Here is a 17992-nt window from a genome sequence, read left to right as displayed (position 1 = left end):
TCTGTTACGAGAAGAAGACCTCTGTGTAAGAGGGTGTTGTCCTTATCTGTTGAGAGAAGAAGACCTCTGTGGAAGAGGGTGTGTCCCTTCTCTGTTGAGAGAAGAAGACCTCTGAGGAAGAGGGTGTTGTACTATTTATCCGGTGACTCGGATGTTATAGTGGAAAGCTCAAGTGGTTTGCTTGGGGACTGGATATAGGTCAGGGTTTTGACCGAACCAGTATAAAGCCTGTGTTTATTGTGTTGTGCCTTACTGCTTTATTTTTATTATATCAACTTGCATCGTATTTCACTATTCACCCCCCCTCTAGTGGAATTTCATTTGGTATCAGAGCAGGTTTGCTGGTTTCGACATAACAAGTCTTCTAGCACATATGGCATGTACCTCTTATGCTTGTGATATTGAAGGTCAACACGCATCTCGTCCTCCTTTCTTCAACGACTCCAACTATGGATATTGGAAGTGCAGAATGACTATATTTCTCAAATCCATAGATTTTGCTGTATGGAAAATTATTGAGCATCCATACACATCTCCTTCCGCAGACTATAACTTATGGTCTGATGAAGAAAAGAAAATGGCAAACCTAAATGCAAAGGCTATGAATGCCTTATATTGTGCCGTCGATCAGAATGAATTCAATAAAATATCTATATGTGAATTTGCATATGATATTTGGCATTCTTTGGAGGTCATTCATGAAGGAACCAACAAAGTGAAAGAAGCCAAAATCTCATCTCTTGTCAGAAAATATGAGTTGTTCAAAATGAACAAAGATGAACCCATCACAGAGATGTTCACCAGATTCACCAACATCACCAACAATATGAAATCTCTGGGTGTAACCCACTTTCAGACAGAAAAGGTGAAGAAAATCTTGAGATCTCTCACAACTGATTGGGAGAAAAAGACTACTGCTCTTGAAGAAGCTCAAAATTTGTCCAAACTTACTCTGGACGATTTAATAGGCAATCTTATGGCCTATGAAGTCCATATGAAGGAAAGAAGGGAAGAAGAACAACCTTTGAAGAAAACTCTAGTCTTCCCAGCCCTTTCTGAGGATGAGGACTCAGAAAAAGAAACTGAGATTGCGCTACTCAACAGAAAATTCCAGCGCTTTATGAGAAGGAACCGGCTTCCAAATAAGCACAAAGAAAGAAAAGACCCAAAAGAAGATTCTATGTGCTACCAGCGTAATAAGCCAGGTCACCTGAGACGTGACTGTCCTCTTCTCAAAAGAAAATCCAAGACTGAGGAACCAAAGAAAAGGTTCTTCAAGAAAAAGGCTCTGCATGCTCAATTGGATGATTCAGAACCATCCACCAGTGAAGAGTCAAATGATGATGAAGCAGAAATCGCCAACATGTGCTTCATGGCAGAAAGCTCTGTAAGTGAATCTCTTGATTTCTCCTTTGAAGAACTTCAAAATGCCTTTCAGGAACTTTTTGAAGAATCAAGGAAAACGATTCTAAAAAATAAACATTTGAAATCTGAGAATCTAGAGCTCATTTTGAAAAATGAAAAACTCAGTATTGAAAACTCTGAGTTACAAAAGAAAAATCTTCTTATTACTTCTGAAATCTATTCTACCAGCTCCAAGACTAAAAATCTGCAAGTAGAAATTTCAGAATTAAAAAGTAAAACTGAGAACCTTATGAAAACGGTTTTTAAGTTTACTAAAGGAAAAGAGAACTTGGATAAACTCCTATCCTCTCAAAAAGTGTTTTTTTACAAGAATGGTATTGGCTACTCTCATTTCAACAAGCCTTCTTGTATGAATCAAAAGATTACATTTGTGAAAAGTTCTTCTGAACCTAAAAAGGAGCATTATAATTTTAACTTCTTGAACTCCTCCAAGGCTGTAGACAAACCCAAATCTAAATGGATATGGGTTCCAAAGTCTAACAAAAAGGGACCCGACTGGGTACCAAAAAGAAATTTTACTTAATGTTTTGCAGGCTCCAAACAAGAAGAACAGATGGATACTAGACAGTGGATGTACAAAACACATGACTGGACATTCAGACCTCTTTGCTGTTCTTCATAAAAAAGAAGGAGGAACAGTCACCTTTGGAGATAACAACAAAGGTTTGATAATAGGTATTGGTAATATTGGAAATATAGATAAACCTCTTATCAAAGATGTTCTCCTGGTTAAAGGCTTAAAACATAACCATATAAGTATTAGTCAAATGTGTGATACAGGTTATAATGTTAGCTTTAATCACAATGCTTGTCTCATAGCAGACACCAACGAAAATATTATCTTAAAAGGTATAAGAAAAAATAATATATATGAACTATACCTAGAAAACATCACAGAACATTGCCTCATAGCTAATAATGACTCTCAACACTTATGGCACATGAGAATGGGTCATGTCAATTCTAAGTACATGTCTAAATTAGCTAAAGATAAGTTAGTACGTGGGTTACCCAAAATATCTTTTAAAAAGGATTATTTTTGTGATGCATGTCAATTAGGAAAACTGTCTAAATCATCTTTTAAATCAAAAAATATCATTTCAAGCAAAAGACCTCTAGAGCTTCTCCACCTGGATCTCTTTGGTCCTTCTAGAGTAGCTAGTCATAATCACAATAAATACATTTTTGTCATTGTAGATGACTACTCAAGATTTACTTGGGTAATATTTTTGAAAAACAAAAGTGATACATTTTGTCAATTTAAAATTTTATGTAAAAAATTACAAAATGAAAAATCTTGTTCTATTGTTAAAATCCGTAGTGACCATGGAGGAGAATTTGAAAATGAACTTTTTGAAAATTTTTGTAACTTGCATGGTATTTCTCATAACTTTGCCTTTCCTAGAGCTGCACCTCAAAATGGTGTAGTAGAAAGAAAGAATAGAACCCTTCAGGAATCTGCTAGAACTATGCTCCAACACAATAATCTTGCTAAATCTTTTTGGGCAGAAGCTGTTAATACTGCATGCTACATAACAAATAGAGTTCTCATTAGACCCTTATTAAATAAAACTCCCTATGAACTATTCTATGACAGAACTCCAAGAATAGACTATTTCAAAGTCTTTGGTTGTAAATGCTTTATCCTAAACATAAAAGATAGCCTAGATAAATTTGATGCTAAATCTATTGAAGGCATATTTTTAGGATATTCAAGTCATAGTAAAGCATACAGGGTTTTCAATAAGAGTTCTAAGTCTATTGAAGAATCTATGCATGTTAGTTTCTGTGAATCTATTGATCAATCTGTTCATAAGCAAACTAACAATGGTGATGTTGAAAGTACAGATTTATTTTTAGATAACACAACTAAGTCTAATGAAGATGATCATCAAAGAACATTTGTCGATATCAAAGATCATCCTCAAAAGAAGATTTTGGGAGAACTGACGAAGGGGGTTCAGACTAGAGCTCAGCTAGAACGGATTGCAAATATGACATTCATTTCTCAACTTGAACCAAAGAAGATTGATGAAGCCATCATCGATGAGTTCTGGATGCTAGCCATGACTAAAGAACTGAATCAATTCCAACGGAATGAAGTTTGGGATCTTGTACCAAGACCAAAGGATCATCCGATCATTGGGACAAGATGGATATTCAGAAACAAGCTAGATGAAACAGGTAATGTTATAAGAAACAAGGTCATACTAGTAGCTCAAGGTTACAACCAGGAGGAAGGTATTGATTTTGATGAAACATTTGCTCCTGTTGCTAGACTTGAATCTATTAGAATGTTTTTAGCATATGCAAGCTATATGGATTTCAAATTATATCAAATGGATTTTAAAAGTGCTTTTTTAAATGGTTTTATAAATGAAGAAGTTTATGTAAAACAACCTCCAGGATTTGAAAATAAACAATATCCAGATCATGTTTTCAAACTAAAACGTGTTTTATATGGCCTAAAACAAGCACCTCGTACTTGGTATGACAGACTCAAAACCTTTCTATTAAAAACTGGTTTTTCTGTAGGCAAAGCAGACTCAACATTATTTGTGAAAATAGTGAATAATCATACCCTAATTGTTCAAATATATGTAGACGATATCATCTTTGGATCTACTAACAGCACTCTCTGTGAGGAATTTTCTAAGTCCATGCAGAAAGAATTCGAAATGAGTATGATGGGAGAACTCAACTACTTTCTTGGACTGCATATTAAGCAAACCAAGGATGGAGTTTTCATCAATCAATCTAGGTATGCTCGTGAACTTCTGAAGAGGTTCAACATGAACTCAACTGCTTCAAAAACCACTCCTATGAGCACTACTACTGTTTTGGACAAAGATGAAGATGGTAAGTCTGTGGATACAAAGGTATACCGAGGTATGATAGGCTCACTACTATATTTAACTGCTAGCCGTCCAGATATTATGTTTAGTGTTTGCTTGTGTGCTAGATTTCAGTCAAATCCAAAAGAATCACATCTTAAAGCTGTAAAAAGAATAATGAGATATTTAAAAGACAGTTGATTTTGGATTATTCTATTCAAAATCCTCTACATTTGATTTAATCTCATACAGCGATGTTGACTTTGCTGGAAGTAAATCTGACAGAAAAAGCACAAGTGGAACATGTCATATGCTAGGGCACTCTCTTGTATCATGGTTCAGTAAAAAACAAAACTGTGTATCCTTATCAACTACTGAAGCCGAATACATTGCTGCTAGCCTAGCCTGTACACAAGTTATCTGGATGAAACAAACCTTAAAAGATTTTGGTTTAAATTTTAAAAATACAACTATTTTCTGTGATAATACTAGTGCTATAAACTTATCTAAGAATCCTATTTTACACTCATGAACTAAGCACATTCAAATAAGACACCACTTCTTAAGAGAACAAGTCTTAAACAACATAATTAAACTCGAATTCATACCCACTAATCAACAGTTAGCAGACATATTCACTAAACCATTGAAACATGACGACTTTACATAAATTAGAAGAGATCTAGGAATATGCAAACTAAGTGACTTATAAATTAATCACACTTATTATAATACTTCTTATAAGTTTTGTTAAAATCTTATTTTAAAAAGTTTTTTTTCTTCTTCTTATCGATTTTTTGTTAGTCAAACTAGGTTTCCATATTCACGTATACTCTAAACTCTTATAAGTCACATTTTTTATGTCTTTCAACTTGTCATCTTTCAAGTACACATCCATAATGACTCTTTGTCCTATCTCCTTTCACTCATATCCATAAGAACTAATTATATTAAAAGCTATCATGACATTGTTCATATCACTCATCTCATAACTCCTTTATTATTTTTTGTCCTTTTGTGAAAACTTCTCTTACGATAAGTTGATTCACTTTCAACATGATAACATATTAGTTTATGAGAAATCTTGCTTTTCAAATTTTAGTCAAAATCGAATGATTATTTTTTTGTTCTTTTACCTTCTTCTAAAGATCTAGTTGCTATGTTTTTACGTAAAATTTTTACTATATCATTTGATATATCATATATTACGTACACTCTATTTTTATCACGTCTTCCTTTCCTCCTATCGAGACACTTCACTAAAACATTAATGCCTTTCATGAAAAATTCAAATGATTATCCTCTCGTACCACCTTTAAGTTATTATATCTCACGTAAATTTTTACTATATCATCTATTATATCATAGCCTAAGAACAATTTATTATCATCTCTTCATGCTTTACATCTTTTACAAAAAGTATTGTAAAATTCTCTTTTCAAAAAACTTGTACTCCACTCATTAGTACGTTTTGTATCACCTTTTTATCTCTCTCTCTCTCTCTCTACATTATACGAAGTTCCTTTTATCTCTCTCTCCAATTGAGACTCATTAAAACCTTGTCCTTCACTCCACTTTATGTCATACATCTCCTATCCAACTTCAAGTGATTGGTGTCCTTTATGACCACTCTCATTTCTTTTACATATCCGTATCACCCTCCTTTATATCTATTCACACTCCTTTCACGTATATCAAAATATACACTTCTTAAATAAGAAATTATTGCATTTCCTCATACTCTCATGTTTGTCCTATTCCAAACTCTCTCTTCACGATTTTGGAATGCTTTCACATAAAGTAAATTCTTGAAAAAGTTGTTTGTTCTTATTAGGCCATTATTCACTCTCTATTCTTCATGATCTTCACGAAAATCTTTAAAAACTCTTGAATCATTCTTTCTCTTACGTTTAATATGACACTCCATACTCAATTCATGACTCTTCTCACTATCCAACAAGATTGCCCATAGTAAATTTGTTACATATATAGAAAAATTATTTCGAAACTATGTCCTTCTTAATATCTATACTAATTTGATACACTTTCTTCCAAAATTGATTTGATTTGTCATTCACAAGTCTCTTATTTTACAACTCACGCATTTCCTCTTTCCACTAAAATCTAAAAATCCTTCACTTCCAATGTCATTCATTTCTTATCACCATTATTTTTCTTCTTCTATTTATTAGATTGATTCATATCTCTTTCCCACGATTTTCTCTATTCTCTTACAAACCCTTACTCCTTCCAAGATCTTCTCTCTTGCTCGTTTTTTTTAGGCTCTTGCAATGGCATTCTCTTGCACATCCGACTTACTTCAAGCTTCGGAGTTGAGATTTTCGGATCTCATTCACACTTATCACTACATAAAATCTTTGACAATCCTACCAGGCAGCTTGGTTCACCTTGAAACCTTTCCAGCGTTTGACTTACAAACTTCTCTTTCTGAACTTATTCATGTTCTAGCCTCTCCAAAACAAATGCCCATCTATCCTCACCTTATCAAAGTTTTCTACACCAACCTTTCTATCGACCATGATCACTCTTCTATCACTTCCATGGTACATGGAAAATTTTTCTCCTTTGACATATCTCAGTTAGGCAATATTTTGAATATTTCTTCTTACGGTATTGAACTTCCCAACATTGTTCCTCTCGACCACTCTGTGTTTCAGAAAATCCTCCTCTCCACTCGCTCCACTCACTTCCCATGGCATGAGAGCAATCTCAAACCTCATGCTCTATTGTTCTCCAAAATTCTTTCCTCCAATATCGTCCCCAAGTCGCCCTCCAGAGGATTTATTGCAAATGAAGTCTCCCTTCTTTATACCATCTTCTCTGCCTTTCCCATCAACTGGTCCAGTGTCATCTTCCACAACATGATCAACTTTCGTTCTTTTAAGTCTCTTCCCTTCGGATATTTCATCACACTCATTCTTAAATTCTTCCAGATTCCTCTTGCAACAGATGTCGTCTACTACTCAAACAATATAATTGACGACTCCTCTCTCCATGAAGAAGAGTCCTCTCTTCTAAACTTTGACGACGAAGGCCCTCACGAAGCAGATCAAGCAGCAACTTCTGACCTTGACATCTTCACAGCTCTTGTCACTGTCCAGAACACCCAGGATCTCCTTCTGCAGAATCAAGCTTCACTACAACTCGGCCAAGATGCATTACTCCGAAAGTTTCACCCTTCCTCCGGCTCAAAATAAACTTTTTTTTTTGTCTGTAATAACTTTACATTTTTGGTCTGTAATAACTCTCTTACTCTGATCCCTTACTTTTTGTCCATGACAAAGGGGGAGAAATCCTGTCTCCATTATTGGAGAAAAATACTCTCTTTAACACTTTTTCAATAGTTTTATGATATTATTATTTCTATGCATAATGTCTTTTTGACAGAGGGAGCATATTTTGTCATCATCAAAAAGGGGGAGAATGTTGAGAAACTCTGTTTTGATGTTACATAATATGATACACTGTCTTATTTGATTTCATATGATATGATAATATGTCTTCTTGAAAAATGTTATATAATGACTGGATATGTTTTGCCATATATCTAACGAGTATTTGATGCAAGGATATCTCACTCAAAAAGGATGGAGACCTCTTGTTCAAGTACAACTATGATGCAATCATACTCCTTGAAGAAAAAGCTTGTTGAGTCATGCACTCCTAAAGACCACTAAAGAGATCGGCTTCCACAAGTTGAAGATTTTTTTCTTTAGAGTCATTTGTAACAGAACCTTCAGAAGGATGCATATTGCATATTGCATACTCACTCATAATAGCTATTTCATAAAAGTATACGATAGTTTCAAAAAGCTCCTTTTTGAAAATAAATAATTGTACCTTCTTAAAACCCTTTATGAAAAAAGTATTTTGACATGATTTCAAAATGTAATAATTGTACCTTATATCATATACAAGACAACTTGAAAAGTAATGATTTTAAAAGTAGGAAAAAGACAAAACATGAAATCGGCTACACAAAGAAAACAAATATAATATTGGCTTTGAAAAGACTCTAGTTACCTTCTTTAAAGAAATGATTTCAAATATAGGAAAAAGACAAAACATGAAATCGGCTACACAAAGAAAACAAATATAATATTGGTTTTGAAAAGACTCTAGTTACCTTCTTTAAAGAAATGATTTCAAAAATAGGAAAAAGACAAAACATGAAATCGGCTACACAAAGAAAACAAATATAATATTGGTTTTGAAAAGACTCTAGTTACCTTTTTACAAACTCATAGAATGTCAACTTACTTGAAGTCATCATTCTCTTTGTATAGCATTAAATACCTTCTGTAAAGAATCCTTGTTAAATATCCTTCTCAAGAATGTCGACTTACTTATAGTCTTCATTCTCTCTATAGACTTTGAAAAACACAACATAAAGAAAACTCTTGACATGACTATGTACAAATAAATATCTCAAAGCATTTATTGTACTTACACTCATTTAAAGTAAAGAAGTACCTGTGTACCACAAATCATTAATTAGGATAAAGACAAAACCACATGACAACCTACAATCCAACGTTCAATGTACTATTGTAAGAAATAGACTTTTTACATAAAATATGTATTACCTAAAATATTACAACGACTAGTGTACCCTATATTTTATTTTTATGGAAAGAAGACTTTCTCGAACTTCTCTAAAGATGTTTTTTGAAATGACATGACATTTCACATCTCAAAAAGGCTACGATTTCAAAAAGCCAACGACTATTTTTTTTAAGCTATAAAAACACACTCAAATGAACTATTCAAGACAGAAGGGAATGGAATAGACAAGTGAGCTTACAACGAGAAAAATACCTATTCGATATTTGAAAGAGAGCCTAGAAAAAGAAAGAGAAAAAGTCAAGAATAACTCTTTGACAAAGAGTATCTTCTGAGTGACAAACAGAACATTCTGAGAATCCTTCATTCGTGCATTCATATCATCCTGAAGGTTCTATAGGAAGTATTGTAACTCTGTTATTCACTGTATTCCTTCTTTATTAAAAGAAGTAGACCTCTGAGAAAGAGGGTGTTGCCCTTCTCTGTTGAGAAAAGAAGACCTCTGTGTAAGAGGGTGTTGTCCTTCTCTGTTGAGAGAAGAAGACCTCTGTGGAAGAGGGTGTGCCCCTTCTCTGTTGAGAGAAGAAGACCTCTGAGGAAGAGGGTGTTGTACTATTTATCCGGTGACTCGGATGTTATAGTGGAAAGCTCAAGTGGTTTGCTTGGGGACTGGATGTAGGTCAGGGTTTTGACCAAACCAGTATAAATCCTGTGTTTATTGTGTTGTGCCTTACTGCTTTATTTTTATAATATCAACTTGCATCGTATTTCACTATTCACCCCCCCTCTAGTGGAATTTTAAATTGATGTTAAGAGTGCATTCTTAAATGGACACATCAATAAAGAAGTTTATGTAGAGCAACCTCCAGGCTTTGAAAATGAGAAATATCCAGAAAAAGTCTATAAATTGAAAAGAGCTTTGTACGGACTTAAACAAGCACCAAGAGCGTGGTATGAAAGACTACGAAATTTTCTAGAACAATCTGGTTTTTCCATTGGTCGGGTAGACTCCACTTTATTTATTAAAAATCTTAATTCAGATAATCTTATTGTGCAAATTTATGTTGATGACATAATATTTGGTTCTACTAATGATTCTCTTTGTAAAGAATTTGGTAAAGCTATGCAGGAAGAGTTTGAAATGAGCTTGAAGGGCGAATTAAACTACTTTCTTGGACTTCAAATAAAGCAAACTGAAGAAGGAATCTTCATCAATCAGGCTAAGTATACAAAAGAACTTCTCAAGAGATTTGGGATGGATTCATCGAAATCAAGAAGGAATCCTATGAGTACAACTACTTCTCTTGATAAAGATGAAAATAGTAAAAATGTAGATACTAAGCTCTACAGAGGTATGATCGGATCTCTATTATACTTAACTGCTAGTCGACCTGATATTATGTTTAGTGTTTGTATGTGTGCAAGTTTTTAAGCTAATCCAAAGGAATCTCATTTAACTGCAGTAAAACAAATTCTTCGATATTTGAAAGATACTTCAGATTTTGGTTTGTTTTACCCAAAATCATCTTCCTTTGATTTAGTTTCATATAGTGATGCAGATTTTACAGGAAGTAAATCTGATCGCAAGAGTACTAGCGGAACTTGTCATTTCTTAGGAAATTCCTTAGTCTCTTGGTTTAGTAAGAAGCAAAATTCAGTGTCACTCTCAACAACTGAAGCAGAATATATAACAACTAGTTTAGCGTGTTCACAAGTACTATGGATGAAACATACCTTAAAAGATTTTGGTTTGAATTACTCCACAACAACTATTTATTGTGATAACACTAGTGCTATAAATCTTTCGAAAAATCCTGTTAAGCACTCAAAAACTAAGCATATTGAAGTTAGACATCATTTCTTAAGAGATCATGTGTTAAAAGGAGATATTTCGTTAAATTTTATTTTCACTAAAGAACAACATGCCGATATCTTCACTAAACCACTTAAAAATGAAGATTTTATGAGAATTAAAAGAGAACCAGGCATTTGCTCATTTTTGGATTTATAAAATACTGATTTTTTGAATAAAATCTCAAAATCGCACCATATTGGTTGACCGATAAAATTTTAGTCGACTGATGCTTTTAAATCTTTAGAAAGAGTCGCACATTATTAGTCGAGCGATAAAATTTTAGTCGACTATTTTTTTTTTTTAATTTTAACTGAAGGGACCCGATACCCCTTGGATTTTTTAAAACACCTGTTTTTTTTTAAAGGACATCGTTTCATTTCATTTTCACACCTTTTCGTTTTTCTTAAAAACGAAACCCTTTGAAAAACGAAAACCCTCTTTCTCTCTCTTTCCTCTCTCTCTTCCAAAAAACCCTCGGAGTGTCGTTCGAACCTATCCTCGCCGGAATTTTCTGGATGTGACAGGGAAACGCCGGAATCCTCTTGCAGTAACCGGCGCATCTTCAGATCTCGTCGGAATCCTCTTGTCGTGACAGTGTATCTTCAGTCCTTGCCGGAATCCCCTTGTGGCAGCCTTCTCACCCGCCGTCAGCCACCGTATCCTCCTCTATTTCTGTTGCATGACGCACGACAACATCTTCCTCCCGCCGGACGTCTTTTGGAAGCCGACATCATTCTCTGCAACTAATTTTTTAGGTGAATCTGTTTTAACCATGCCTCGTTCGAAGACTGCATCTGCAAAAGGTTTAGGTTCTCCTCCTCCTACACCTTCTTCAAGACATGGATTTTCTCTCAGATTACTCCGAAATACTCTTTTATATGATACTTTTGGATCTATTTCTGCACTACCTATTTTACCAGGCCAAAATGTACTGTTTCACTTGTTTTCTCATTACAAAATAAGAGAATTATTTCCAGGAATTTCACATCTTTTTGATGCCTGTGCAGACACCCTTCACTATCCTTTTCTGATTCACTTGTTTTATACGAATTTACATTTTGATCATGAAACTAGAGTTCTTTCCTCTCTTGTTCATGATGTTGAAATTGAGTTTGATTCTAAACTATTTGGAGAAATCCTAGAAATTCCATCTTCAGACACTCTTTTCAATACTGTTGAACTAAATGATGAAAGAATTTTTGAACAAATTCTTCTTCCCGGTGCACCTCATTGCCCTCTTTTCAAAAATACCAATCTTCAAACTCGTGCACGCATTACTGGACGAATCCTTGCCCACAATGTTCTACCTAAAACTGGTTCTTTTGATTACTATTCCACATATCTATCTATGGCTCTTTATGTTTTATTTGGAAATATTTCTGTAAATTGGGCCAATGTGTATTTTATAAATTTGTGGAAACAAAAACCATTTCTTCCTTATGAATGTCTTTTAACTCGTATTTTTAGACATTTCAAAGTTTCCTTAACTAATGAAAAATATATTGAGCAAAAGGAGTTCTTTGATCAAACTATTTTTAAAAGGATGAAAAATCAAATATCTGCCTCTTTTAAATGTTGATCAAACTGAACCATCTGATCCTACTGAACCATCAATTTCTGAACCCTCACCATCTTCTGCGACACCTTCATCAGAAGCAAAAAGAAAGAAATTTTCTACAAGTCAAGACAATGATGAAGTTTTACAGCGACTGGAAGCTTTGGAGCTGCAACAACGCACTTTTCGTGAAGATGTGACTCAACAACTTTCTTCGATTCAGAAAGATGTTACTGCAATCAAGGACTTGCTCAACTCACTTTTCTGATCTTTATTTTCTGTATTTACTGAACTTTAATATTTTATGGGTTGTAATATTTTAAACTTGTATTTACATTTTGCTTATGCTATTTCTACCCTTATTCTTTTTTATTATGACAAAGGGAGAGAAAAATATAGAAAAAGATAACATTTTGAATGAGAAATGCGAAATTAAGAGAAAAAGATAGAAATTGCATATTGCATTATGACATGGAAATTACATCATGTGAAAGTACTGAAAATTTTATTTATGAAAAAGATTTAAAAATGCATGAAGTAATGATGGAAATGCAAACCAATCAATATGTGATATATGTGCTTTGAATGTACTAACTTTTAATGTTTTGCAGCATATTAATAGGGGGAGTAAAATCTCCATCTATGCATCTAAATGCTTCATCTTTGATTAAGTTTGTCATCATCAAAAAGGGGGAGATTGTTACGGCAATGAAGCCTTACATGATACTTCAAGTACAAGGTTTTGATGATGAGCAAGTAAAATCAATTGCATTTCAGCTAAGGCAATGAAGAAATTGAAGATTTCGATGAAGAATCTTTGAACACTAGTGTGCAAATGTTAAATTCATTAAAAGTCTTAGAGTCTTGTAAGAGCCTTACTTACAGTGCATATTTAGGTTGTATTTTACCTAAAAAGTCTTTAGAAAAACTTTTCTAAAAGAACCCTTCATGAAAATCTTTTTAAAAAACTCTTTTCTTAAATTTTTGTGTTTATTAGTCGACCAATAGACTCACCAGTCGACTAATCCTTTCGTGTCATATTTTCTAAAAAGTCATTTTTATCAAATTAGTCGACCAAAGGTTTTATCAGTCGACTGGACAGAATGTCTGTTTTCTAGAAAATTTAGCAGCAGTCGACTAATGACTTTATCAATCGACTGGACAGAACATGTGTTTTCTGGAAATTTAGCAGCAGTCGACTAATGTTTTTATCAGTCGACCGGACAGAATGTATGTTTTTCAAAAGATTTTAGCAACAGTCGACTGAAAGGTTTTTCAGTCTACTGATGATATTATCAGTCGACTAATTATATCTCTAGTCGACTAAGTTTCAAAAGTTTAGATTTTCAAACAGCTCGATAAACAGATTAGTCGACCGACGATAACTGTCAATCTACTAATAACTAACTATTAGTCGACTAACTACTGTTTCAGTTGACTAATTTTGCCGTTTTTCTTGAAACTTCAAAAAGGTGTGTCTTTTCATTTTTCAAACATTTTGATCGTTCAAAATAGACTGTTTTAACACCCTTTTATTACCCTCAACGTATGAAAACTTTCAACTATAAATATGAGTGCATTTTACACTAAAAAACACTTCAATTCAATCAATTTGAATCAATTACTCTTTGCTTTTCACTCATATTCATTTTCTCACTGACGTGATATTTTTCACTTCAGTTTTTCACTCAAATTCCTTTGAGAGATAGTGAATTTGTGAGTAGAGTATTTCAACAACCTCAAAAGCCAATTGCATCTCATTTGCATTCAAAAGAAGGGATCATAGATTGTATTATAAGTTGTTACTTATTTTCTATAAAAGGAAGGACTCCTTGGTTTAAAAGAGTTGTTTGCTTTCAGTAGGTGTGTTACTAAAAGTGTGACCGAATTTGGTCTGTATGATCTTGTAGTTACACAAGGTTGATAATGGAAATCTCAAGCTGGTTTTGCTTGGGGACTGGATGTAGGTCGGGAAAGACCGAAGCAGGATAAATTATTGTGTTCTTTGTGTGTTTGCTTTGTGTATTGCAAAATCCGTCAATATTTCGCAGACAATTTTTAAAAGCACTATTCACCCCCCCTCTAGTGCTCATTGCCTCGATCCTACTGCACTTTCATGTCGCCCCTTCCCGCTAATAAGAAAGAGGAAGTGTAAAAGGGGTGTCGCCCCTACCTGAAATTCCACTAGAGGGGGCGGGGGGGGTGAATAGTGAAATACAATATAAATCGATAAAATAAAATTTAAAGACAATAAGGCACAACACAATAAACACAGGGTTTATACTGGTTCGGTCGAGTTACTGACCTACATCCAGTCCCCAAGTAAAACACTTGAGCCTTTCACTATAAAATCCGTGTTACAGGATAAATAGTGCAACACCCTCTTCCTCAGAGGTCTACTTCTCTCACCAGAGAAGGAAAACACCCTCTTTATCAGAGGTCTACTTCTCTCAACAGAGAAGGGAAACACCCTCTTTCACAAAGGTCTACTTCTCTCAACAGAGAAGGGAAACACCCTCTTCCACAAAGGTCTATTTCTCTCAACAGAGAAGGGATACAGTGGATAACAAAAAGTTACAACACTTTCCTAAAGAACCTTCAGAATGATATGCAGAGTATGAATGCACGTATGAAGATTCTCAGAATTGTTTTCTCTTTTGAAAAATAGGCAAAGTAATCTCTCAGAGGAATAAAATGTTCTTTTCTTTTTCACACACAGTTGATTCTTTTGTATGAGAGCTTTTCTTGTCTTTTTCTCTTTCTTTTCTTTTTCTTTTTCTAAGCTCTTTTTTCAGAAGTATCGAGTAGGAGTTTTTCTCTTTGAAAGCTCATATATGTGTTGTTGAAATATTATTTTGTTTGTATATATATAGGCTTTTAAAATTAGTCATTGCTTTTTGAAATGATTGTCCTTTTGAGATGTGAGGTGTCAGGTCATCTCAAAACATATTTTTATGAAAGGGTGTGTGAAATGATATGTGTACTATATTACTTTTTTAAAAAGTCATCATTCTATAAATTTAATATTTGAGGTACACTATACATTGTTTGTAATTAACAATGAGATTTAATTTATAATGGGTCTTTTCTCAAAATAAATGCTTTGTAGTACATTGAACGTTGAAGTGTAATTTATAATATAATTTTGTCTTTACTCAATTTAATGATTTGTAGTGTATTAATAGTTTTCTTACAAATCGTCACTTCTTTGGTTAAATGTATGTAAGTACAATAAATGTTTGTTAAGTACTTTATTTATAAATGGTAATTTCTCAAATGGTTTTTGAGGTGGTATTTAATGTTTACAGAAAGAATGATGGCTTTTAAATATAAGTCGACATTCTTGGGTGTGTATTAAATAAATAAAATGTCATTTCTCAAACTTAATTGTCTTGTTAGACAATAAGTAGTTGTGTATAAAATAATATTTGTTTTCTTAAATCGTCAATTCAAGATGAACGATTATGTATTATGGGTTAATACATTTTGTCTTTTTCTTTCATAAAAGCTTTTGAAATCATTAGCTTTTATATCTTTTCAAGTTGTCTTTTTCATAAATGCTTGTTAGAAGGTACAATTAATGCTTTTGAAATCATGAGCTATTATATCTTGTCAAAATGTCTTTTTCATAAATGCTTGCAGGAAGTACAATGATTTGTTTTAAAAAGGTGTTTTTGAAATAACATATCCTTTTATGAAAGCTTAGTTTTTTGTAAATAAATTAATTGTATGATATTAAAGCATATAGTGTAATATGAAATATGCATGCTTCTGAAGGTTCTGTTACATATGACTCTAAAGAAGAAAAAAGTCTTCATCTTGAAGTAGCGGATCTTCTTGGATAATTTTTATGAATGTATGGCCCATCAAGCTTTTTCTTCAGAGTAGTATGATTGCATCAAATAGTTGTACTTGATCAAGTTGTCTCCATTCTTCTTAGGTGAAATAACCTTGCATCAAATACTCGTTAAATGCATGATACATCATATCCAGTCATAATATAACATATTCATGAAGGCATATCATATTTATCATATCATATGAAAGCATATCATATATTTATCATGTATCATATTTATTTATCATGACAACATATCATATTTATTATGTATCATCAAAACATAGTTTCTCAACATTCTCCCCCTTTTTGATGATGAGAATATATGCTCCCCGTGTCAATAAGCCATATGCATAATGATAATTATAATATGATATCATACATAAAAAATTCATAAGACAATAGTATATAAAAACATAAGTAAAAGTTTAAGTTCAAGAAATCGAATTTCTCCTATGTAGGAGAGATCGGTTTTTCTCTCCCCCTTTGTCATTGACAAAAAGGAGGGATCAGAGTAGGAAAGTTATTATTACAGACCAAAAAAAATATAGTTCATTTGGAATCAGACGAGGGATGAAATTTGCGAAGGAGAGCATCTTGGCCAATCTTGAGTGAGTGAAAGGCTTGCTGCAGAGAGGCTTGATTCTTCAACAGGAGATCCTGTGTGTTCTGGACATCTACAAGAGCAAAGAATATATCTAGTTCAGATGTTGGAGCAGGATCTGCCTCACCAGAGCCTTCGTCGTCAGTGTGTTGTGGGGGTGACCCTTCTTCGGAGAAGTAGGTATCATCAAATGTATGTGTAGAATAGAAGACGATGTCATTGTGAAGTGGCACATTGAAGTACTTAAGAATAGGAGTAATAAAACATCCAAATGGAAGTGAACGAAAGACACAAAAATTGATCATGTTGTTGAATATGATGCTCGACCAGTTGATGGGGAAGAAACAAAAAATCACATAGATTAAAAGAGAGATTTCGTTTGGCACGAATCCCTTGGACGATTGTTTGGGAAAGACATTGTGGGATATGATTTGTGGCAGAAGCTGAGCATGAGGTTTCAGATTGCTCATATGCCACGGAAAGTGGGTGGATCGTGTGGAGTGAAGCACCTTTTTAAATACAGTATGGTCGATGGGTACTATATTTTAGAGATCGATGCCATAGGATGGAAGGTTCAGAATGCACCCTAAGGAATGAATGTCAAAAGAAATGATTTTACCATGAACCATGGTAGTGACAGTCGTGTGGTCATGGTTTACCGAGAGGTTGGTATAAAAAATCTTGATGAGATGGGGATAATTGGACACAGTGTTTGATGATCCTAAAATTGGAACAAAGTCTTGTAGGGAAGTTTTAAGATCAAAGGAGGTGAAGTCTTGGAAGTGGACTAACCTACCTGTTTGGATTGGAAGAGAGCTTACGTAGTTGTAGATGTGAATGAGATCTGAATATCTCAATTCTGAAGATTCAATCATGTTGACATCATCAGAGAAGGATTTGGAAGAGGAGGCCATGGCGAGTAACCTGAGAAAAATAAGAAATGAACTTGGAAAGGATGTAAGTTGATAGAAGTTTTCGAATAGGTGATGGATTCGTGAGGAGTGAATCAGTTTATTAAATAGAAGGATGAAGTTTATTTTAATAACAATTTGATGCTTTGTGAATGACAATTGAAGTGAATAAATTTTGGATTTTAGCTTAGTGCATTATTCGTGAATGTCTATTTATGGAGAGTGAATAGTATATCTTAAGGCACTCGTGAATGAGAGATCAAATCACTCTTTGGAAGAGTGTGTGAATGATAATTTATTATATTATGTTAGATGACAAAAATGCATAGTTTAAAAAATTATTCTTTATTAGAATGTAAACTTGATATAGGAGAGTCCATTGAATT

Source organism: Nuphar pumila, chromosome 2, assembly GCF_984573655.1.
Source record: "Nuphar pumila chromosome 2, dmNupPumi1.hap1.1, whole genome shotgun sequence".
NCBI lineage: Eukaryota > Viridiplantae > Streptophyta > Magnoliopsida > Nymphaeales > Nymphaeaceae > Nuphar > Nuphar pumila.
The sequence above is the reverse complement of the archived record's forward strand: the minus strand, read 5'-3'. Positions refer to the sequence as shown.